Source organism: Chionomys nivalis, chromosome 24, assembly GCF_950005125.1.
Source record: "Chionomys nivalis chromosome 24, mChiNiv1.1, whole genome shotgun sequence".
In the NCBI taxonomy this organism is placed as follows: Eukaryota; Metazoa; Chordata; class Mammalia; order Rodentia; family Cricetidae; genus Chionomys; species Chionomys nivalis.
Genome location: NC_080109.1, coordinates 46,611,064 through 46,637,548, shown reverse-complemented (window position 1 = coordinate 46,637,548; position 26,485 = coordinate 46,611,064).

Genomic DNA, 26,485 nt, shown 5'->3' with positions numbered 1-26,485 from the left:
TTTGTTTTGTTTGTTTTGGTTTTTCCTTCTTTCTCTTATATAGAAGCAGAAGTTGAATATATCAAGCATTAAGTGTGTTGGTATTCATGCTGGAAAAAATGTAAAGTAGAAAATTGCTGAAGTAAGAGATACATTCTTGTCCAATTAAACTACGAATTCATAAAATGCTAGCACACGAACTAAGAAAATTTCAAATTCTTGCAAGGATGAGCACTAAAATATATGTGCTTAATAAGTGATTGCATTTACATTCAGGGTTTGGAATGCTTGTGTTCAAGTTCTGTCACATTGTTTTGGGATTATGTTAAGTCTCTTGATCATTCTATGTGTTTAGTAATCTATCACTGAGAACTTACTCTGGCTTATTTACCAGATGACCATAAAGACTCAGTAATCTGCTTCGATCATAGAATGCCTACCAAAATACATGCAGAAACCAAAACACAGAATCAAAGAAATATATGAATTACAATTGTCAAACCAGTGGAAAAATCTTTGCATACACAAGATTAAATAAAATTTCATAAAAATTAGTTCAACACAGAATGATGTTCAAAGTCAATTAAATACAGTGGAAGCAGACTCTCCTGTAATCTGTTACTCAAATTTCACATGAGTTATTATTATCTGCACAACTGAGAATTCTCAGGTTTGCTCTCTGTGAAATAGGGTAGCGTTATTTCCACATCACACATTTTCCACATCTCTAAAAACTCACTGCCCCATCGTCTTTTAGTGCTGCTAGGAGACAGTATCTCTAGACTTAGAACTCTGAGCAGGGCACTTCTAGCACTTATAAATTAAAAAAGAACTAGTCAATTGAATAGTTCACTATCCTCAACTAGAAAGTGGTATCCGTTTTTCAGTATAGATTATATTTTTTAACAAAATTCATAAGAAACATTAATGAGCCAAATTTAAAATAAGCACATGGGAATGTTAAAAAGTAGACTCAAGGTGATAAATAGCAATCCCTGAAATATTAAACTAAAAAAACTTTCACAGGTATCACAACTTAATAAAATAAAAACGAAGAATACATGAAGTTTATGTTTTCATTCCACTCAGTGACAGCAGTAATGAGCTTCAATGAGCGAGCCTTACTGAGACCTTTGTCTTTAAAGCAAGCGAAAAAAGACTGATGATCAGCACAACCTTAAAACAAGAGCCCTCTCATTTGTTTGCTGTCTCTTCTCTGTTATTCAGGCAGGAAAGAGAAACAGGAAAGATCAAAATCTGTGCTATTAAGAGAATTTAGATTGCAGGTCAAATCACATGATCAAAAAACATCTTAAGATTTAAATTATATAAATATTTGAGAGATTCACATTTTATAAAAGTATTTCAGGAAAATAATTATATTTAAAAATCCTCTGTGACACTTTATTATCATAAATATTTTAGCATTAAATTTTTAAAATATTATAATGATGAAACAAATTTTCATCTTGATCCCTTTTAAATAATTTTTTAAAATTTTATGTGTGTGTGTCTGTGTGAGTGTGAATGTGTGTGTATTTGTGTGTATGTTCCTGAGTATATGTATATGTGCATTCAGGTGCCTGTAAAGGACAGAAGATGATATGTGATTCCCCCAGAAACTGCATCAGGGTGGTATTAGTATCTAAATAAGGGTACTAGGAACTGAGCCTAGGACCTTTGCAAGAGCATCAATAATTCTATCTCTCCAGTCTCTTTGACCCTTCTTGAGCCTATTTTATGTGTCCACTAAAGACAATGAGTTTTATGTGTCCCCTAAAGACAATGACAATCCAAATGTGATCACATTCACTCACTCACATCCTCGTGTTCCTCTCTTTTCCCTGTCATCTTCCCATTCCTTCCTATTCCTCTAAACAGTTCTCTAATACTTCTGTTACACGCCCACACATACATAAACACAGAGAGACACACATATGTATGTACAGAGTTCACACAAGAGAAAAACCAATATGAAGTATTTGTAATTCTGAACTCATATATAGTAATTAAAGACAATTTTAGAGATTGATAGAAGTAATGAATGGTAATCATTTTAACCTTTTTTTTTTCTGTATCTCTTACTGTTTAATTAATTTTACCTTGTCCTATCCTCAAGTCTTATGAACAAAGCTACTTATTCAATGTTCGTCTCCACACCCTACTGAAAACCATGAGATGAGAAGACATGTAGCTTGTGTTTACTCTTCATCTTCAACACTTGGCAAAGGTTTACGCCATGAGGAGGAGCAACAATTAGTCATTAAATGAGACAGAAATAATGGTGCATATCATGGTTGCTTACACCAAAGCTGGTACATGAAAAACTGAGAACCCACTCTGCATACAATAAAGCTGAATACAGGAGAATGTTCTAACATAATATAATGTGTTTAACGTGGATGACTTCAAAGTGTAAAACTGAAAATTTACAAGAAGAAATTTGAGAGAAGCCTGATGTCATCTTTGGAATGTCAACTGAAATATTTTTAGCCACAGTAGATAAATTTTTTCACTGGTGCCAAACATAGGAATTTGCATGTCTATTTTATAACACCAATCACAACCCATTAGCAAAATTAGAGATGTCAAAGCAGAAGTGCAACACTTTTAGTGACCTCTTAAACTGTTGTTAAAACTCATTAAAGTGAACTTTGAATGTTATGGTTAGCTAAATACTAATATGTAACATTTTATAATGCTATATTTGTGTCAGTTGCTTTTCATTGTCATAAAAACATCATGACAAAGGCAAATATAAAAGAAAGCATTTAATTTGGGAGCAGACGGTTAGAGTTCATGAGCATCATGGCAGGAGCATAGCAGCACCAGGCACGGTGCTGAGGGTAGTTGAGAGCTAACATCTCGCCCACAGTTAAAGGCAGAGAGAGTTAACTAGGAATGGCATGAATCTTAAACCTCAGTCACTCCTAGTAACACACCTCCTTCATGAAGGCCACACCTCCTAATCCTTCCTAAACAGTTCCATCAACTGATTGGTATATGTATGGGGGAGACAAGGGGAACTATTCAAATTTGTAAGTCCATAAAGGCCATTCTAATCAAAACCACTGCGGCATACCAATGTAAGAATTATGGCAAATTTTTCTTCTGCAAGTTCATTGTTAACTTTTCCATAATATAAGTATTAACAATATTAATGTGGCTTCTAGTGATCAAAATTTTAGTTTTCTAAATATGAATGGCAAACGGAGAGGAAAAAAAAACAGCTTTAAACACAAGTAATTTAAACTTAGTACACAGACACCCAGACATTGAAAATAGTTTATTTCTTACCAAGTCACTATACTTTTGTGCAAATAAAATAATGAAAAGGTCAGGAGATGGACTTGTAGGTAAAAGTGATTGCTGTGTGTGAGTCCCAAGTACCCACACACATGAGGAACCATCTCGAACCCAGGAGCTATCTTCAATTGGCATTCACTTACAAAGAAAAGATTAATTTTTTTCCAGTGGAGTCTCACTGTGTGTATTAACCATGTATAAGGGTAGACCCCAAGCTCAACAGCAGATGGCCAACACAAATCCAACTCAATGATATTTTTATGTATTTCGTGTCTCATATTGCTTTGTTTGGGCAGTTTTTGTCTTCCTGGTCTTCTGGAATACAATGATTTTCAATTTTTATATGTGTGTTTATTATGCTTGCTCTTTGTTATTATTTTTTCTTTGTTTTGTTGGATTTGATTGTGTATTTGTTTTCCAAATAGTGATCAAAAGAAAAGTATGGAACTAGATTGGTGTGGAGATGGTAGGGAGGATTTTGGAAGACTTGAGGAGGGAAAACCATGATAGAATCTATTGTATAAAAATTATTTTCAATAAAGATATAAGGTAGAGAGTGATTAAGCAAGAAACCTTCTACAATAGTCTGACTACTGATTTCACACATATACCCATGTATAAACACATCTCATACATATACACACAAGTAAACACACACTGAAAAATAAAATACTTTAAAGTAAAATTTTAATTTTTGTAGTATGCTCCTATAGGAATGGGTAATATCTAATATATTTTAGCCTCTACCAAGACTATGGTAAACTGAGGTAACCTTAGCAAGTACATGATTCCAGAAAAACAGCCATTCTTAGTCTCCAGAAAATGATTATCTAGGTCTGGAAAATTTACTCATCATTTTATTTTTTAATCCTTTTAATTACTCTCTGTCTCCCAACCCCACCCTTCATTAATAGAATTAAATACAGATGTGTTGCAAGGAGGGTTTGTTTGTCCCAGTCATCCAGAACCGAAATAATCGCACAAAAACTGTATTATTTAAATTATTGCTTGGCTCATTAGCTCTAGCTTCTTATTGGCTGACTCATATATCTTAATTTGTGCATGTCCCTTAATCTGTGCATCACCATGAGGTCGTGGCCTACAAGCAAAGTTTCAGCATGTCTGTCTCTGGCAGCAGCTCCATGGCTTCTCCCCCTGACTCCACCTCCTTTATCCCAGCATTTAGCTTAGTTTTATCTGTCTACCTCTATTCACTGCATAGGCCCAAGGCAGTTTCTTTGTTAACCAATGGTGTTCACAGCATATACAGGGGAATTTCACATCACAGATGCTAAAGAGTGAGATTGAAATCAAATGCTGGATTGGATTCCTAGAGGTAACACTTCTAATATCAATACCTCTAAAGGAACAAACTAATGAAGCAAAAAGTTAGTTATTTTAAGTGATTGAGAACTCTCATTGGACAGAAGGAAGTCACTTCCTGAGAATAACCTATTCAACATATTTAAACGTCTTGTAAAATCACCTTTTTGTTTTGTTTTTTATACTGCCCTTAGAAGGGTAGAAAATGAATCAACTATTGCAAACTAGAGGTTTTGTTTCTTAAGAGCTTGGACTTTACCCATTTCTTAGGTTGCTCAGCAACTCTAGTTGCGATAATGTAATTTATGTTAGACATTAAACATTTCTCAGCTTTATTCTTTCTTTTAAAAAGAAAGTATTAAACAAAATAATTTCTTTGCATATTAAAGGAATAGCATTTTGAATTCAAGTGTCTACTAGACCACACAAATCAAATTGATCTCCACTAACATAAAAATCTCTCCTTATATTGTTTGTACTCTTGTGTCTTAACTGGGAAGATCTTTTGAGAAGTAATATAAATCTTTTTTCTCAAAACACCTGAAGATTCTTAGATGGCATCGTTATTCACACATAGCAAGAATGAGTGAAATAACTAAGGCAAAAATGATTTAACATAATTTGTAATAATTCTTAGACTTCTGTTTTTTAATTATGTCAAAAATTGCTAAATTTATAGAAGACTATTTTGGGAAATAGACAAAGGCTTTTAAATAGACTCACTTAGGAATATCTTACACCTTAAAAGTACCCAGAACTACCAATTGTATGACAACATCTTTTATCTAAAGAGTTTTCCACACACTATTTATGGTGCCTACTGTGTAATATCACTTGCAAGATAATTATTTTTGGTTCAAAATAAACAATAGGATATGCCATAATTGGACATTATCAAGTGATCTGAAGTAATCCAATTCTAGGTTAAGCTTATACTATGATATCTTAGTCTTTAGAAAACCATGTCAATAAACAACAAACACCATTTCAATTACATATATACACACATATGATACATCATATGTACACATATGATGAAAGAATATTAACTGAATAACTCAAATAACCATATAGCATTTATAATATATGTTACAAATTATGTCAATCCAAATACACTGTTTTAGTTCATGAAGGCATTTCATAAAAGACAGAAAAACATTTTTCTAAAACCATATTTCACCACAATGAGTTATATGCTTACATATTCAAAGATATTATCCATCTGTAAACATCTTGAGGTACAATAGTACTACTGATAAAAACTCATGATATATTTATTAAGAAGAGAGTGACCATTTTTATCTCATACAAAGTAACTCAGAACTCTAGTTGAAAGCAAAATATTAATATTACTCATCAACTGCCACTCTGTTCACAATAGCTAGGAATTGAAAACATTTAAATGACCTTCAGCTGATGAACAGATAATGAATGTGATATATATATATATATATATGTATATATACATACACACACACATATATAAAGGAATTTTCAGCTATAATATAAGAAGACATTGTGAAAAGTGTGGATAAATAGCTATCATCCTCATGAAAGAAGCAGAAATGGAGAGACTGTCACAGAAAGCTGTAACTAGTTAGAAGTGGAGACAAACAGAACCAGCCCAAACTGACATATGTACAATACAATTCCTACATCTACAGTTTGGGAAACATTGCAAAAGAGAAGTGGAAAGACTACAAGAAAGCTGAGGCATCTACTACAAGATTGTGTCTACTGATATGACTCAGGACAAATCACATGACTGCTAAACAAGACTGGGATAATTCCAATACCAGTTGACATCTTAACATGAATGGGATAATTCCACAGGGTGTATCCTAGATGAAGATCTATACATAATTAAAGATTTCTGAGAGAGAGAGAATTAGTATGCCCATGAATCATACCTGTTATCTAATATCAAATGGTCACCTCTAAAATCTTAAATATACAAACAAACAACACTTAATTCACTTAGCAGTTTGAGTTTATGGATATATCTCTTTCTGTAAATGTGTGTAAGAATACTAATTAAAAAGAGTCCGTGAATTTGAGAAAAAATGAAGCAAGACATGAGGGATTAAAGGAAGAGAAAGGAAGGATATAATATTTCAATTAAAAATATTTTATTTGATGGAGTCGTGGTCCCACCTACACCTGGAAGGCAACTACTGGTGCTGTGACCCGGCCTGAACCTGAAGGAGGAGAGTGTTTGGGCTCCCAGGTGGACAGCCAAGCTCTCTAGGCCCTAGCCTCCAGTGGCACCTGAGAACCAGCTCCCCAGAGACCTGGTGGAAGCCTTCCCAAACCCCCAGCCATCCCCTACTACATCAGAGACCACCAGAGTTGCAGACATGCCTGCACCTGGAGGACTTAAGTGTTTAGGTTCCTAGATGAAAGGGGCTCTGTTACCTAGACCCTAACCCCATAGAATATCCAGCCCCACCACCAACCAGTGAAGCCTCAGTGACATGGCAGCAGCTTCCCCACACCCCCAAAAATCCCCCACTGGAGCCTAGGCCCTGCCTGCATCAACAAGAGGTGAGTATTTGGGCTTCTGGCTGAATGACCTGCTTTCTAGGTCTTAGCCCCCTGGTGGCACATTCTGAGCTCCACCCCCACCCATTGAAACCCCAGAGACCTGGCAGCAGAATTAACAAACCCCCAACCATCTGTTGCCCATCAGCCTCCACCAGAGGTGTGGCTCCACCAGCACATTGAAAAGGTCAGGGTTTGGGTTCTGGCTTGACTGCCCTGCTCTCTAGGCCTCAGAGCCAGGTGGCACATTGCAAGCCCCACCTCAACTCATGAACCTGGAGGAGCAATCAGTAGAGCCAAGGCCCAACTATACTTGTAGAAAGAATGGCCACCTAAACCACAAACCTCATCTGCACCAAATGGAGGAAGAGAAAGCAGACGAAGCCCAGGCCCCACCTGCACTGATTGGAGGAGGAGATGGGTAAAAACACTATAAGAATACATTCAAAATCATGAAAGAGCAATATGGCAACACCAGACACTAATGGTTCTACAACAGTAAGACGTGAACATCCCAACGCAGATGTATCAGAAAATAAAGCTCTTAAAAATAACTTTATGAAGACTATAGAGACCCGTAAAAATGAAATAAAAAATTTCCTAATAAGTGGAGAAAAAGACAAACAAAAAATTAAAAGGAATCAACAAATCCCTTAAAGAAAGTCAAGAGAAAAAGCAAACAAACGGGTGAAGGAAACAGTTCAAGCCTTGAAAATTGAAATAGAGGCAATTAAGAAAACACAAACAGGGAATTTGGTAAGCAGAAAATCTGGGTAAATGATCAGAAACTACAGATGCAAGCATAACCAACAGAATACAAGAGTTGGAAGAGAGAATCTCAGGTGTTTAAGATACAATAGAGGAAACAAATTCATCAGTCAAAGAGAATGTTATATCCAACAAATTCCTAATACAAAATATCCAGGAAATTTGGAACACCATGAAAAGATCAAACCTAGGAAAAATAGGGATATAAGAAAGAGAAGTCCGGCTCAAACACAGAAAAAAATGTATTTAACCAAATAATAGAAGAAAACTTTCCAACCTAAAGAAGGACATATTTATGTAAATACAAAAGCTTAGATAACACAAAATAGACTGAACCAAGAATAAAAGTCTCCTTCCCACATAATAATTAAAACACTAAACCACCTACAGAATAAAGAAAGACTATTACAAGCTGCAAAGGAAAATTACAAAGTAACATAGAAAACCAGAAGGTTTCTAGCCATAAATAAAGGACATTGAGCATATAATTTGTGATCCTAGAGAAGCTAAATAAGAAAGTGAACCCAAAGAAAATCATATAGTCATCCTCCTGGAGAGGGGAAGTAGACAAGATTGCAGGGCAAAAACTGGGAACTTGCAGGTGAGGTGGCAAGGGGCAAAGGGGAAATGGGATGAGAAACATGAGAAGGGAAGGATGGGAGGAGCTCGGGGGATTAGGATGGTTGGGATATAGGAAGGGAGGATACGGGAGCAGCGAAGTATATATCCTAACTAAGAGAGCCATCTTAGGGTTGGCAAGAAACTTGACTCTAGAGGGGTTAGCAGGTGTCCAGGGAGATGACCCCAGCTGGTACCTTGGGCAACTAAGGAGAGGGAACCTGAAATGACCCTATCCTATACTGATGAATATCTTGCATATCACCTTAGAACCTTCATCTGGCGATGGATCGAGGTAGAGACAGAGTCTCAGTTTGGAGCAACGGTCTGAGCTCTTAAGGTCCAAATGAGGAGCAGAAGGAGGGAGAACATGAGCAAGGAAACCAGGACCACGAGGGAGGCACCCACCCACTATGACAGTGGAACTGATTTATTGTGAGCCCACCAAGACCAGCTGGTCTGGGTCTGAATAAGCATGGGTTGAAACTGGACTCTCTGAGCATGGCGGACAATGAAGGCTGATGAGAAGCCAAGGACAGTGGCACTAGGTTTCGATCCTAATACATGAACTGGCTTTGTGGGTGCTTAGCCTGTTTAGACGCTCACCTTCCTGGACATAGATAGAAGACCTTCGTCTTCCCGCAGGGCAGAGAATTTGGACTGCTCTTCAGTATTGAGAGAAAGGGGGAATGGTGTGGGGGGAGGAGAAGAGGAGTGGGGATTGGGGGAGGGGGCAATATTTGGGAAGAGGGGAGGGAAATGGGAAACGGGGAGAAGGTGGAAATTTTAATTAAAAAAGAATAAAATAAAAAAAAAAAGAAAACCAGAAGGTCCTGGACAGATGTATGGCATACACTAAGAGACCACATATATCAGCCCAGACTACTATACCCAGCAAAGCTTTCAGTCATCACAGATGGAGAAAACAAGATATTCCATGACAAAAACAGATTTAAACAATGCCTAACAACAAATTCAACCCTATAGAAATTACTAGAAGAAAAAGTGCAACCCAAGGAAGTTAGATACACTCACATAAATACAGGTAATAAATAATCCCATACCAGCAAATCTCAAGAAACACACACACACACACAAAATACCACCACCAACAGCAAAAGAAAAATTTATCAGAAATAACAATCACTGGTCATTAATATCTCTTGATATCAATGGTCTCAGTTTGGCTATAAAAGACACAGGCTTAAAGAATTGATTTGGAAATAGGATTCATCCTCTTGTTGCATACAAAAAATACACCTCAACTTCAAAGAAAAATATTTCCTCAAAGTAAAGGAATGAGAAAAGATTTTTCCAATCAAATAGACTTAAGAAACATAGGATATAGTATCTTGATATCTAACAAAATAGACTTAAAGCAAAAATTAATCAAAAGAGAGGGAGAAGAACATTCTATGTTCATCACAGGAAAAATCCATCAAGATGAAGTCTCAAGTCTGAGCATCTATGCATCAAATACAAAGGCACCCACATTTGTAATAGAAACATTATTAAAGATTAAATCCCACATCAAACCCCAAACATATATAGTGAGAGATATCAACACCCCACTCCCACCACTGGACTGGACTGCCAGACAGAAACTTAAAACAGAAATAAATGAACTAACAGATGTTATAACTCAAATGGGCTTAACAGATATCTATAAAACATATTCCACTCAAACACAAAAGAATATACCTTCTTCTCACCACCACATGAAACCTTCTCTAAAATAGCCCACATACTCAGTAACAGAGCAAACCTCAACAGATAAAAAAAAAAATTGGAATAACCCCCATATCTCGTCGGATCACCATGGCCTAAGTTACAATTCAATAACACTAATTGCAGATAGACCACAAAATCATGGATATTGAACAATGTTCAACTGAATCACTCCCAGGTCAAGGAAGTAATAAAGAAAGAAACTAAAGACTTCCTTGAATTCAATGAAAATGAATGCATAAAATGCCCAAACTTATGAAACACTATGTAAGCAGTGCTAAGAGGAAAGTTCATAGCACTCAGTGCCTACATAAAGAAAGTTGATAAATCTCACACTAGCAACTTAACAGCACACTTGAAAGCTCTAGGACATAAAGAAACAAATTCACCCAGGAGGAGTAGACACCAAGACATAATCAGATTAAGGACTGAAATCAATAAAATAGAAACAAAGGAAACAATGCAAAGAATCAGTGAGACAAAGAGTTTGTTATTCAAGAAAACAAATAAGATAGACAAACCTTTATTCAAACTAACCAAAAGGTAGAAAGACAACATTCAAATGAATAGAATTAGAAACGAAAAGAATAACATAATAACAGACATGTATTTCACAACATTCATGTATTTCACAACAGACATGTATTTCACAACATTCAAATGAATAGAATTAGAAACGAAAAGAATAACATAACAACAGACATGTATTTCACTAAATTTGAAAATATAAAGGAAATGGAAATTTTTCTGGATAAGTACCATATACCAAATTAAATCAATACCAGATAAACAATTTAAATAGACCTATAACCCCTAAGTAAATAGAAGCAGTCATCAGAAGTCTTCAAACCAAAACCAGGATCAAATGGTTTCAGTGCAGAATTCCACCAGAATTTCAAAGAAGAGGTACTGCCAATGCTCCTCAAATTGTTCCATACAATAGAAACAGAAGGAACATTGTCAAACTCTTTACATGATGCTATTGCTACCCTGCTACCCAAACCATACAAAGATGCAAATAAGAAAGAGAATTACAGACCAATCTCCCTCATGAACATTTATGCAAAAATATTCAATAAAATATCGCCAAATTTATTCCAAGAACACATCGGAAAAATCATCTACTATGATCAAGTAGGCTTCATTTCAGAGATGCATGGATGGTTCAACATACGAAAATCTGTCAATGTAATCCACTATAAACGTAAACTGAAAGAAAAAAAAAACACATAATCATTTCATTGGATGCCAAAAAATCCCTGAGCAAAATCTAACACCCTTTCATGATAAAGGTCTTGGGGAGTTTGAGGTTATAAGGAATATATCTAAATAAACACTATATATAGCAAGCCAACAGCCAAAACCACACTAAATCAGAGATTCAAAGCAATTTCAGTAAAATCATAAATAAGCAAGGCTCTCTCCATATCTATTCAATAAGGCACTTTAAGTTCTAACTAGAGCAATAAGATAAAAAAAGGAGATCAAGGGGATGCAAATTGAAAAGAAAGAAGTTAAACTTTGCTATTTGCAGATGATATGATACAAACAACATAAGTGATCCCAAAAATTTTACCAGGAAACCCCACAGCTGATAAACTTCTTCAGTAATGTGGCAGGATACAAGATTAACAAAAAAAAAACAAAACAAAACAAACAAACAAAAAAAACAGTGACCCTCCTATATACAAATGATAAATGGTCTGAGAAAGAAGTTAGAGAAACATCACCTTTCATAATAGCCACATACAACATAAAATATCTTGGGGTAACTCTAACTGAACAAGTGAAAGATCTGTATGACAAGAACTTTAACACTTTGGAGAAATTGAAGAAGATATCAGAAAATGGAAAGATCTCTCATGCTCTTGGATAGGAAGGATTAACATAGGAATATTGGCAATTTTATGAGAAGCAGTGTACAGATTCAATGCAATACCCATCAAAATTTCAACATAATTCTTTAGAGACCTCAAAAGAACAATATTTAACATCATATGGAAAAACAAAAAGCCCAGAATAGCATAAAACAATCCTGAACAATAAAGAAACTTCCAGAAGCATCAGCACCCCTGACTTTAAGCTCTACTATAGAGCTATAGTAATGAAAACAGCTTGGTATTGGCATGAAAACAGACAGGTGGACCAAGGGAATCAAATTGGAGACTTTGATATTAATTAGCATACCTACAAATGCCTGATTTTTAACAAAGAAACTAAAATTATACAATGGGAAAAAAGAATCTTCAACAAATGGTGCTAGAATAACTGAATGATGACATGCAGAAGAATGTAAATAGAGCCATATCTATCTTCATGCACAAACTCAAGTCAAAATGGATCAAAGACCTCAATATCCACACTGAACCTCAGAAAAGTGGCAAGTAGCCTTAAATGCATTGGCACAGGAGACTACTTCCTAAATATAACAGCAGTAGCACAGATATACTGAGAACATCAATTAATAAATGGAACTTCCTGAAATTGAGAAGCTTTTTTAAGGCAAAGGATATAGTAAAAATAACACTAAACAGAATGGGAAAAGTTCTTCACCAACCCCACATCTGATAGAGGATTCATCTTCAAAATATATGAAGAACTCAAGAAACTAGACATCAAATTACCAAATGACTCAATTAAAAAAGGGGGGGGGGTGCAGTTCTCAACAGAGAATTCTTAACAGAGGAAACACAAAGGCCAAAAGACACTTTGCTCAATATCTTTAGCCATCAGGGAAATGAAAATCAAAACAACTCTGAGATGCCATCTTACAAATGTCAGAATGACAAAGATAAAAACACTGAGGACAGCTTATGCTGGAGAGGATGTGGAGGAAGGGGAATACTCCTGCATTGCTGGTATGATTGCAAACTTGTAAATTCACTTTGGAAATCAGCATGGTAGTAGCTCAGAAAACTGGGAATTTTTCTACCTAAGACCCAGCAATACCACTCTTCGGCAAATACCTAAAGGATACACACTCATACCACAAGGACATTTGTTCAATTATGTTCATAGCAGCATTATTCTTTTTTTTTTTACTTATTTATTTATTTTTATTCTTTTTTAATTAAAATTTCCACCTGCTCCCCTTTCCCATTTCCCTCCCCTCCTCCCAAATATTGCCCTCCCCCCACTTCCCTCCCCCTATCCCCACTCCTCTTCTCCTCCCCCCACTCCATTCCCCCTCCCTCTTGATACTGAAGAGCAGTCCAAATTCCCTGCCCTGCGGGAAGACCAAGGTCCTTCTATCTACGTCCAGAAAGGTGAGCGTCCAAACAGGCTAAGCTCCCACAAAGCCAGTTCATGTATTAGGATCGAAACCTAGTGCCATTGTCCTTGGCTTCTCATCAGTCTTCATTGACCGCCATGCTCAGAGAGTCCATTATTCTTAATAGACAGAACCTGGGAAAAACCTAGATGGCCCTCAACTGAATAATGGAAAAAGAAAATGTGGTACATTTACACAATGGATTACTTAACACTCAATGGTAGAAAACAATGATATCTTGAAATTTGCAGGCAAATGGATGGAACTAGAAAAAGCCAACCTGAGTGAGGTAACCCAAAAAGACAAGCATGATATGTACTCACTCGTAAGTAGATATTAGACATAAAGCAATGGATAATCAGCCTACAGTCCACAACCCCAGAGAAGATAGGTAACAATGAGTACCTTAAGAGAAATATACATGGATTTCACTAGTAAGGGGAAATAGATAATTTTCTCCTGAGAAAATTGAGAGGGGTGATGGTGAAAGGGGAGGGGACAAAAGGAGGGAGAGGAGAACAAAAGGAAACTGGATGGATGAGTTGGGAAAAGGACAGAGAGGGAAAACAAGAAAAGAGATATCTTGATAGAGGGAGCCATTACGGCCTATCAAGAAACCTGGAAGTAGGGAAATTCCCAGGAATCCACAATGATGACCCCAGCTAAGACCCTAAGGCACAATGGAGAGGGGCACTGAACAGGCCTTCTCCTGTAAGCACACTGATGACTAGCTTAATTGTCATCATAGAGCTTCCATCATAGATCTGCTTAACTGATGGAAGCAGATGGCGAGATCCACAGTTAAGTACTGGGCCTAGCTTTCAGAGTCCAGTCAAAGAGAAGTGATAATATGAGCAAAGGGGTCAAGATCACAATGGGAAAACCCATAGAAACAACTGACCTGAGCTCACTGACTCCAGACTGACAGCGGATGATACTGCATAGGACTGAATTAGACCCTCTGAATTTGGATAACAGTTTCGTGGTTGGGGAGTTTGTGGGACTACTAGCAGTTGGATCAGAATTTATCCCTAGTGCATGAACTAGCTTTTTGGGGTCTATTCCGTATGGATGGGTACATTGCTCAGCATTATTTCCAGCTCCTAATCCCTCCTAGAACCCTGTACCCTCTCCATCTACCAAACTTTATCTTCTTTCCTGCAAAACAAAAACAAGAACAAAAATGTAACTAAAATATGGAGAACAATTTATGTCGGCCAACTGCTCCTGAACATTCATCATTCCTGCCGTGGCCATTATATACCCATGAAAAAATACTGGCTTTCCACCTCACACTTATTAATTTTTAATGAGTAAATCTTATTTATGTTCTAGAAGCCAATGATAATCCTCCTGCCTCTGTTATGTTGGTAGGTTTATACACACACAACACCCCAATGCTTGACTGTTTCCAACTCTCATAGTTTAAATGGTTAACAAGAAGAATGTGGTACAGATAAAAACAACTGGTTTGGGGTGTCACATCAATCTATAGTGTAATGCCATTCTATCCCCGTGGAAGACTGTGGAAGAAGTTATTGAGAAAAAGAATTGTACGATAGATGAAGCCAGCTTTCTTTTATAGATTTTTATTTAGTATCAGGGAACATGCATGCATTCCACAAGATTCACATGGAAGGAAAAGATCAATATCTCGGAAGTGGCTCTCTCCTCCATGTTGATCTCGGGGATTGAGTTCAGGTTGTTATCTTGGTTAGCTTGGTAAAGCAGCATTACCTGCTGAGTTCTGGGAAGAAGGGCAGAAGAAGAGCAGCCTTGGAGCTGTCAGAGACAGACATGCCAAAACTTTCCTGGTAGGCCACTGCCACATGGTAATATACAGATTAAGAGAAATGGGTTAAATCAAGATGTGAGAATTAGCCAATAAGAAGTTAAAGCTAATGGCCAGGCAATAATTTAATTAATACAATTTCTGTGTGATTATTTCAGGTGTAACCTAGCCGGGACAACAAGCAGCCCTCTCCTCCTGTAACAACTGAGCTGTCTCACTAGTCCCAGATATAAGAAAAATCAAGAAGTAAGAAAAAGAGAAGATAATGTAAGAATTATTAAGGATAAAAGCTGAATGATATACACACCTATATTCCATTCATAGTTACATTTCAGGTGGAATTTTTAAGTGAGACATGAGTACAGTGGTTACAAGTGGCTGTGCTCTCTTCACATATCAAAGTGGGAAAAAATGGGTCAAACATGAGGCAAGAGAATTGCAATATAAGATGGAAAATCAACCATCTATCTGAGCAGAGTACATAAGAATCATATCACAGAAACACAAAGTGATAAATCAAAAATCCATTATAAACAACAGACAAATGAATATTGGTAGAGAGTCTTTTCCTTTTCTTTGGCATTGACATCAGACAGTGGCTGAAAGAATGACCATGACAAAATAGATTGATAGGCAACAAATTGTGTGGCCTTAACTAGTTTAAATGTAGTATCTGGGGTAATGAATAAAGGATTTATGTGACCTACCAAAGAAATACAGACATAAAAAGTCGCTGCATGTCATCCACTCAACAAGTATTTATTGCTTTCTGTGTGTAAGGCACAAGATATTACAATGAACAGAACAGAGATTTTTGTTCTCTGTGGAGTTTGCAAATCCACCTTACTCTTCAATGATTTTTTAATTGTTAAAGGATAAAAATTAGATACATAAGATTTTAAATATTCATAATATTAAAAGAAATTTAAGATAAATTCAAAACTTTTATGCCTAAATTTAGCTATAGTATTTCATCACAGGAATGCTATAATAATGGTAAACTCTGGAGACTGTTGCAAACATTGTTGTCTAAGACACTTTGGGCTTTTTTAATAAAACATAAATTGGTTGACTTATAGAAAATAAAAATGTTTCTCTAAATTCCAGAGACTGGGAAGCCCTAGGTCACAGCACCTAAAGAGCCAGTGTGCTCTGATTAGTTTGTTAACTCACAAATTGCTTCTGTTTTCTGTGTCTTTACAGTCTCAGTGAGAAGAAAATTCTGGGTCCACATTTACAATGTCACTGAGTACATGCACTAGAGTTTTAAAGGTTGTTCCCAAGCCTGCTTTCCCCAACAGCATCACATTAGGGTTTGGTTTCAGTGTAGGAATATTGGAGAACATAAACTATAAAATCATAGCAGTTATGAAGCAAAGGGCAGACAAGAATGGAGAATGTGGCCTAAGGAAGGGTCATAGAATCCCAAGTCAGGAATGGGTATTTACTTCACTCTGTGGAAATTTTTCATGGAAAGATCTTAAAGTGCCATATAAAACTTTTATTAAGTAACTGTGATGGTTTGAATAGGTATGGCCCCCATAAACTCATGTGTTTGAATTCTTGGCCCACAGGAAGTATACTATTAGGAGGAATGGCTTTGTTAGGAAAGGTGTTCCCTTTCATGAGAAAGTAGGTCACTGTGTGGGTAGGCTTTGAGATCTCAGAAGTCCAACACAGTTTCTCCTTGCTTCATGCAGGTCAAAATGTAGAGCCTCAGCTCTTTCTCCAGCACAATGCCAGCCTGCATGCCATCTGCCATGACGATAATGCTTTAAACCTCTGAAACTATAATCCAGCCCCAATTAAATATTTTCTTTTATAAAAGTTACTGTACTCACTCCCCCACCCATTATTGCCCCAGCAAGCAAGTCTCTTGTGGTCAGGCCACTTTACTGCCATCCCCAGCTATGTCAGAGGCCTCAGAAGGCACAGTCCCCACATTCAGTGACTGGAGGGAGAGTGGAGTGGTGGTTCTCAGGCTGGCGAGCTGCATTTACTTGACTCTGAGTTGGAGGCACTTGCTGTGCCCCTTCCCAATCCATCCCAGTAACAGCAGCTTGTTAAAAGGCAAGTCTCCTGTGTCAAGGCTGCTCACCAACAGCCCCAGCTGCATCAGAGGACCCCAGAGATGCAGCCCCACCTGCACTAAATGGAGGAAGAGATTGCCCAATCACCATCCCCAACCACATCAGAGACCACTAGAGGCTCAGTCCCAACCTGCACTGATTGGAGGAAGAGCCCCAACTGCCAGTCAGCATGCAATAATACCTTGGTCGGGTCACTCCATCACCTGTCTCAGTGGCATCAGAGGTCACCTGGAGGCACAGGCTTCACCTGCAACAATTGGAAGAAGAATCAATACCTGTACCTATAATTACCCAAACACAGATGGGAAGAAGGCAGTTAAGAACACATTCAAAAGCATAAAGAGCAATATGACACAATCAGAGCCTACTGGTTCTAAAGTAACAAGACCTGAACTTCCCAACACACATGAAACAGAAGAAAGCAACCTCAAAAATAACTTTATGAAGATGATAGAAACTTTAAAGAGGAAGTAAAAAAATTCTTAGGAAAAGACAAATAAAAATTGGGAAATATCAGTAAGTCCCTTAAAGAAAGTCAGGAAAAGCATGAAATAAAAAACAAACAAACAGATGAAGGAAACAATTCAAGACTTGAAAATTGAAATAGAGGCAATAAAGAAAACCCAAACTGAGGGATTTCTGGAAATGGAAAATCTGGGTAGATAAACAGGAACCACAGCTGAAAGTATAACCAAGAGAATACGAGAAATGAAAAAGAGAATTTTAGGTACTGAAGATACAATAAAGGAAATAGATTCATCTGTCAAAGAAATTGTCAAATCCAACAAGTTCTTAATGCAAAACATTGAGGAAGTTCAGAACACCATAAAAAGACTATACCTAAAAATAATGAGGATAGAAAAGGAAGAAGTACAGCTCAAAGAGACAGAGAATACATATTTAACAATATCATAGAGGAAAACTTTACTCATGTCTATGAAGGTACGAGAAGCTTACAGAACACCAAATAGACTGTACCAAAAACTAAAAGGAAGTCCCTTCACCATATAATCATCATAATCATCAAAACACTAATCTTACAGAATAAGGAAAGAATACTAACAGCTGCAAAAGAAAAAGACCGAGAAACATATAAAAGCAAACATCAGAATTACACCCAAATTCTCAGTGGAGACTCTGAAGGCCCAAAGTCCTGGACAGATGTGTTGCAGACACAGACTACTATACTCAGCAAAGCATCATAGATAGAGAAAAGAAGATATTCCATGATAAAATCAGATTTAAACAATACCTAACCACAAATGTAGTCCTACAGAAAGTACTAGAAGATATCCTCTTCAATTTCTTTCTTCAAAGACTTAAAGTTCTTGTCAAATAGATCTTTCACTTCCTTGGTCAGAATTACCCCAAGATATTTTATGCTATTTGTGGCTATCGTGAAAGATAATGCTTCTCTGATTTCCCTCTCTGCTTCCTTATCCTTTGTGTATAGGAGGGCAACTGATTTTTTGGAGTTGATCTTGCATCCTGCCACATTAGTAAAGGTGTTTATCAGCTGTAGGAGTTCTTTGGTGGAGTTTTTAGGGTCGCTTATGTACACTATCATATCATCTGCAAATAACGAAAGTTTAACTTCTTCCTTTCCAGTTCGAATCCCCTTGATCCCCTTATGTTGTCTTATTGCTATTGCTAGAACTTCAAGCACTATATTGAAGAGGTATGGAGAGAGTGGACAACCTTGTCGTGTTCCTGATTTTAGTGGGATGGCTTTGAGTTTCTCTCCATTTAATTTGATGTTAGCGGTCGGCTTGCTGTAAATAGCTTTTATTATATTTAGGTATGACCCTCGTATCCCTAATCTCTCCAAGACCTTTATCATAAAAGGATGTTGAATTTTGTCAAATGCTATTTCAGCATCTAATGAAATGAACATATTTTTTTCTTTCAGTTTATTTATATGATGGATTACATTGATAGATTTTCGTATGTTGAACCAGCCCTGCATCTCTGGGATGAAGCCTACTTGATCATAACGGATAATTTTTTCGATGTGTTCTTGGATTCGGTTTGCCAGTATTTTATTGAGGATTTTTGCGTCGATGTTCATGAGTGAGATTGGCCTGTAATTCTCTCTTGGTTGAGTCTTTGTGTGGTTTTGGTATCAGGGTAACTGTAGCTTCATAAAAGAAATTTGGTAATGACACTTCTGTTTCTATATTGTGAAATACATTAAAGAGTACAAGTATTAGCTCTTCTTGGAAGTTCTGGTAGAATTCTGCATTAAAATCATCTAGACCTGGGCTTTTTTTTTTTTTTTTTCTTTTGGTAGGGAGGTTTTTGATAACAGCTTCTAACTCTTCACGACTAACAGGTCTATTTAAATTATTCACCTGGTCCTGCTTTAATTTTGGTATATGGTACTTATCTAAAAAAATGTCCATTTCTTTTACATTTTCCAATTTTGTGGCATACAGGCTTTTGTAGTAAGATCTAATGATTCTCTGAATTTCCTCTGTGTCTGTGGTTATGTCTCTCTTTTCATTTCTGATCTTATTAATTTGCGCATTCTCTCTCTGCCGTTTGATTAGTTTGGTTAGGGGTTTATCAATCTTGTTGATTTTCTCCAAAAGCCAGCTTTTTGCTTCATTGATTCTTTAGATTGTTTTCTGTGTTTCTATTTTGTTGATTTCAGCCCTCAGTTTGATTATTTCCAGTCTTCTACTCCTCCTAGGTGAGTCTGCTTCTTTTTTTCTAGAGCTTTCAGGTGTGCTGTCAATCCTCCAATGTGTGCTTTCTCCGTTTTATTTAAGTGGGCATTTAGTGTTATGAACTTTCCGCTTAGCACTGCTTTCATAGTGTCCCATAGGTTTGAGTATGTTGTATCTTTATTTTCATTGAATTCAAGGAAGACTTTAATTTCTTTCTTTATTTCTTCTTTGATCCAGGAGTGGTTCAGTAGTTGACTGTTCAGTTTCCATGGGTTTGTAGGCTTTCTGGGGGTAGCATTGTTGTTGAATTCTAACTTTAATTCATGGTGATCCAATAAGACACAGGTTGTTACTAATATTTTTTTGTAACTGTGGAAGTTTGCTTTGTTACCGAGTATGTGGTCAATTTTCGAGAAGGTTCTATGAAATGCTGAGAAGAAGGTATATTCTTTTCTATTTGGGTGGAATGTTCTATAGATGCCTGTTAAGTCCATTTGATTCATTACCTCCATTAATTTTCTTATTTCTCTGTTAGGTTTCTGTCTGATTGACCTGTCCATTGGTGAGAGAGGAGTGTTGAAATCTCCTACTATTAGTGTGTGTGGTTTGATAACTGCCTTGAGTTTTAGTAATTTTTTTTTTACATAAGTGGGTGCTTTTATATTAGGGGCATGGATATTCAGGATTGAGATTTCATCCTGAAGAATTGTTCCAGAAAATGGGAGGATCTCCCTTGCTCTTGAATTGGGAGGATCAACATAGTAAAAATGGCAATTCTACCAAAGGCAATTTATAGATTCAATGCAATCTCCATCAAGGTTCCATCAAAATTCTTCACAGATATTGAGAGGACAATAATCAATTTTATATGGAAAGACAAAAAAACCCAGGATAGCCAAAAAAATCTCATATAATAAAGAAACTTCTGGAGGTATTACCATTCCTGACTTCAAACTCTATTACAAAGCTAAAGTATTGAAATCAGCTTGGTATTTGCATAAAAACAGAGAAGTCGACCAATGGAATCGAATAGAAGACCCGGATTTTTTTTTGAAGATATGTAGAGCTAAATTATATTGTTACCTTAACAAAAACAGTTAAACATAGTGATTAGAACAAAACTAATAAATGAATTTTAATACAATAAAAACGAAACTATGGGACATTTTTGCTCAGCTATCATCAAAGGAGCTTGCTCTTGTAGGGGATGGAATAGTTTCCAAGAGACCCACATCTGAACAATTTGGAGAAAGTGAAAATCTTTGGGACTCTCAGTCTTAAACAGAATGTCTCCATCAGACCCCTCTGCTATGAGCTCAGAGAGCTTTGTGGAAGAGAAAAAGTTAAGATTGTAAGATCCAGAAGAGATGAATGATACCAAAGAAGTAGTGAGAAGACCCGGATTTTAACCCTCAATCATATGAACATCTGATTTTCGATAAAGGAGCTAAAAGTATACAATGGAAGAAAGAAAGCATCTTCAACAAATGGTGCTGGCACAACTGGATGTCAACCTGTAGAAGAATGAAATTAGATCTATATCTATCATCATGCACAAAACTCAAGTCCAAATGAATCAAAGACCTCAATATCAATCTGAACACACTGAACCTGATAGAAGAGAAAGTGGGAAGTTCTCTATAACATATGGGCACAGGAGATCACCTCCTAAGTATAACCCCAGCAGCACAGACATTAAGGGCAACATTAAATAAATGGGACCTCCTGAAACTGAGAAGCTTCTTTAAAGCAAAGGACACTGTCACTAAGACAAAAAGGCAACCCACTGACTGGGAGATGATCTTCACCAATCCTGCAACAGACAAAGGTCTGATCTCCAAAATATATAAAGAACTCAAGAAACTAGACCGTAAAAGACTAATAAACCCAATTATAAAATGGGGCACTGAGATGAACAGAAAATTCTCAAAAGAAGAAGTTCAAATGGCCAAAAGACACTTAAGGTCATGCTCAACTTCCTTAGTGATCAGGGAAATGCAAATGAAAACAACTTTGAGATACCATCTTACACCTGTCAGAATGGCTAAAATCAAAAACACCAATGATAGCCTTTGCTGGAGAGGTTGTGGAGTAAGGAGTACACTCATCCATTGCTGGTGGGAATGCAAACTTGTGCAACCACTTTGGAAATCAGTGTGACAGTTTCTCAGGAAATTCGGGATCAACCTACCCCAGGACCCAGCAATACCACTCTTGGGAATATACCCAAGAGATACCCTATCATATTACAAAAGCATTTGTTCAACTATGTTCATAGCACCATTATTTGTAATAGCTAAAACCTGGAAACAACCTAGATGCCCTTCAATGGAAGAATGGATGAAGAAAGTGTGGAATATATACATATTAGAGTACTACTCAGCGGTAATAAAAAAAACCAATGGCATCTTGAATTTTGCATGCAAATGGATGGAAATAGAAAACACTATCCTGAGTGAGGTAAGCCAGACACAAAAAGAGGAACACGGGATGTACTCACTCATAATTGGTTTCTAGCCATAAATAAAGGACATTGAGCCTATAATTTGTTATCCAAGAGAAGCTAAATAAGAAGGTGAACCCAAAGAAAAACATATTGTTATCCTCCTGGATATTGGAAGTAGACAAGATTGCCAGGCAAAAATTGGGAACTTGGGGGTGGGTTGGGATGGGGGTTAGGGGAAATGGGGAGAGAAAAGTGAGAAAGGGAGGATGGGGGGAGCTTGGGGAAAAGGGATGGTTGGGATAAAGGAAGGGTAGATATGGGAGCAGGGAAGTATATATCTTAATTAAGGGAGCCATCTTAGGGTTGGCAGGAGACTTGACTCTAGAGGCGCTCCCAGGTGTCCAGGGAGATGTACCCAGTTAGTTCCTTGGGCAGCTGAGGAGAGGGAACCTGAAATGGCCCTGTCCTATAGCCATACTGAAGAATATCTTGCATATCACCATAGAACCTTCATCTGGCCATGGATGGAGATAGAGACAGAGACCCACATTGGAGCACCGGACTGAGCTCCCAAGGCTCAAATGAGGAGGAGAAGGAGAGAGAACATGAGCAAGGAAATCAGGACCATGAGGGGTACACCCACCCACCGATACAGTGGGGCTGATCTACTGGGAGCTCACCAAAGCCAGCTGGACTGGGTCTGAAAAAGCATGGGATAAAACCGGACTCTCTGAACACGGTGGACAATGAGGGCTGATGAGAAGTCAAAGACAATGGCACTGGGTTTTGATCCTACTGCATGTACTGGCTTTGTGGGAGCCTAGCCTGTTTGGATGATCACCTTCCTAGACCTGGATGAAAGGCAGAGGACCTTGGACTTCCCACAGGGCAGGGAACCCTGACTGCTTTTTGGACTGGAGAGGGAGCGGGAAAGGATTGGGGGTAGAGGGAGAAAAATGGGAGGCAGGGAGGAGGCAGAAATTTTTTTTCAATAATAATAATAATAAATAAATAAATAAAGTACTAGAAGAAAAGTTTCAACCCAGGAAGGTAGCCATACCCACAAAATCACATACAATAGATAATCTCATACCAGCAAATCCCAAAGAAGGGAAACACAAACATACTACCACCACCAACAATAACAACAAAAGCAGAAAATTATAGGAATTAAAAATCACTGGTCATTAATATCCCTTAATATCAATGGACTTAACTTGTCTATGAAAAGACATAGGCTATATGAATGGGTATGAAAACAGAACTCATGCTTCTGCTACATACAAAAAACATACCTAAACTTTAAAGAAAAACATTAGCACATAGTAAAGTGTTAAGAGAATATTTGCCAATCAAACAGACCTAAGAAACAAGCTGATATGGCTATCTTAATATCTAACAAAATATACTTTAAACTATAATTAATAAAAAAGAGATGGAAAAGGACAGTTCATGTTCATCATAGGACAAATTCTTCAAGATGAAGTCTCAATACTGAACATTTATGCCCCCAATACAAGGACACCTACATTTGTAACAGAAATATTACAAAAGCTTAAAGCACACATCAAATCCACACACTAATAGTGGGAGACTTCAATACCCCACTCTTACCAATGGGCAAGTCTTCCAGAAAAAAACCTTAACAGAGAAATAAGGGAACAGATATTATGACTCAAATGGGTTTAATAGACATCTAAAAAAAAATTCCACCCAAACACAAAAGAATATACCTTCTCAGCAGCTCATGGAAATGTCTCTAAAATTGATCACATACTTGTTCATAAAGCAAATCTTCAAAGACACACAAAAAAATTTGGAATAAATCTCTGTATCTTATGGCTTAAAGTTAGAAGTCAATAAAAACACAAAAATACAGAAACCTTACAGTCTCATGGAAAAACACTCAACTGAATCACTGCTGAGTCAAGGAAGAAATTACAAAATTAAAGATTTCCTAGAATTCAGTGCAAATGAAGGCACAATATATTCAGACTTATGGAACATTATGAAAAGAGTTTTAAGAGGAAAGTTCAAAGAGCTAAGTGCCTACATAAAGTTCCCGGAGAAATATCATACTAACAACTTAAATACGCACATGAAAATTCTAGAGAAAAAAGAGGAGTAGATGTCAGGAAATAATTAAACTCATATGAAATCAATAAAATAGAAACAAAAGAAAACAATATACAGAATTAATGAAACAAACATTTAGTTATTTTAAAAAATCAATTAAGATAGATAAACCCTTATCCAAACAAACCAGAGAGAGGATATCCATATTAACAAAATCAGAAAAGAAAAGGGGGGCCACAACAACAGACACCGAGGAAATCCAGAGAATCATTAGGACATGCTTCAAAAACCTGTATTCCATAAAATTGGAAAACATAAATGAAATGGACAATATTTTGGATAGGTACGACTTACTAAAATTAAACCAAGATCATTTAACTTAAATAAGCCTATAACTCCTAAGGAAATAGAAACAGTCACCAAAAGTCCCCCACCCCACAAAAAAATAATAAAATAAATAAAAGAAAAAAAGGAAAAAGAAAAAATTTTCAGGGCCAGTTAGCTTCAGCACAGAATTCTACTAAAATATCAAGAAGAGCTACAGTTAATACTCCTCAAATTTTTCCACACAATAGAAACGGACAGAAAATTGTCAGATTCTTTATATGAGGCTACAGTCATGCTGATTGCCAAATCACATGAAGATGAAACAAAGAAAAAAAAATTACAGACCAATCTTTCTCAAGAACATTGATGCAAAAATATTCATAAAATACTGGCAAACTGAATTGAAGACACATCAAAAAAAAAAAAATCATCCAACATGATCAAGTAGTCTTCACGCCAGAGATGCAAGGATGGTACAACACATGAAAATCTGTCAATTTAATCCATCATGCAAGCAAACTAAAGGAAAAAATATCACATGATTACCTTGTTAGATGCAGAAAAAACCTTTGACAAAAACAAACACCCCTTCATGATAAAGGTCTTGGAGAGATCAGGATACAAGGAACATATCTAAACATAATAAAGACAATATACACCAATCTGACTTCCAACATCAAACTAAGTGGAGAGAAACTCAAAGTGATTATACTAAAATTAGGAACAACACAGGCTGTCCACTTTCTCCATATCTATTCAATATAGTAATGGCAGTTCTTGCTAGAGCAGTAAGACTACAAAAGACTACAAAGGACATCATAGGGATACAAATTGGAAATGAAGAAGTCAAATTTTTGCTATTTGCAGATAATAGGATAGTATCCATAAGTGATCCTAAAATTCCTACCAGCAAACTTCTACAACTATTAAATACCTTCAGATGGGATACAAGATTAACTCAAAAAAAATCAGTGCCCTCTAATACACAAATGATAAATGGGCTGAAAATAAATCATAGAAACATCATTCTTTACAATAGCCACAAATAACATAAAATATCTTTGGGTAACACTAACCAAACAATGAAAGACCTGTATGACAAGAACGTTAAGTCCCCCCCCCAAAAAAAATCAAAGAAGATATCAGAAAATGAAAAATATCTCCCATGCTATTGGATAGGTAGGATCAACATAGTAAAAATGGCAATCTTATCTAAAGAAATCTGTAAATTCAATGCAGTCCTCATCAAAATTCTATCACAACTCTTCACAGATTTTGACAGAATAATACTAAACTTCATATAGAAAAACAAAAACAAATCAGGATAGCCAAAACAATCCTGTCTAAAAGAACCTCCAGAGGCATCACCATCCCTGACTTCAAGCTATAGTATAGAGAAATAGTAATAAAAACATCCTTATACTGGCACAAAAACAGACACGTGGATCAATTAAATGGAATTGAAGACCCTGACATAATCCTACACACCTATGAACACCTGATTTTTGACAAGAAAGTCAAAATTGTACAACAGAAAAGGAAAGTATCTTC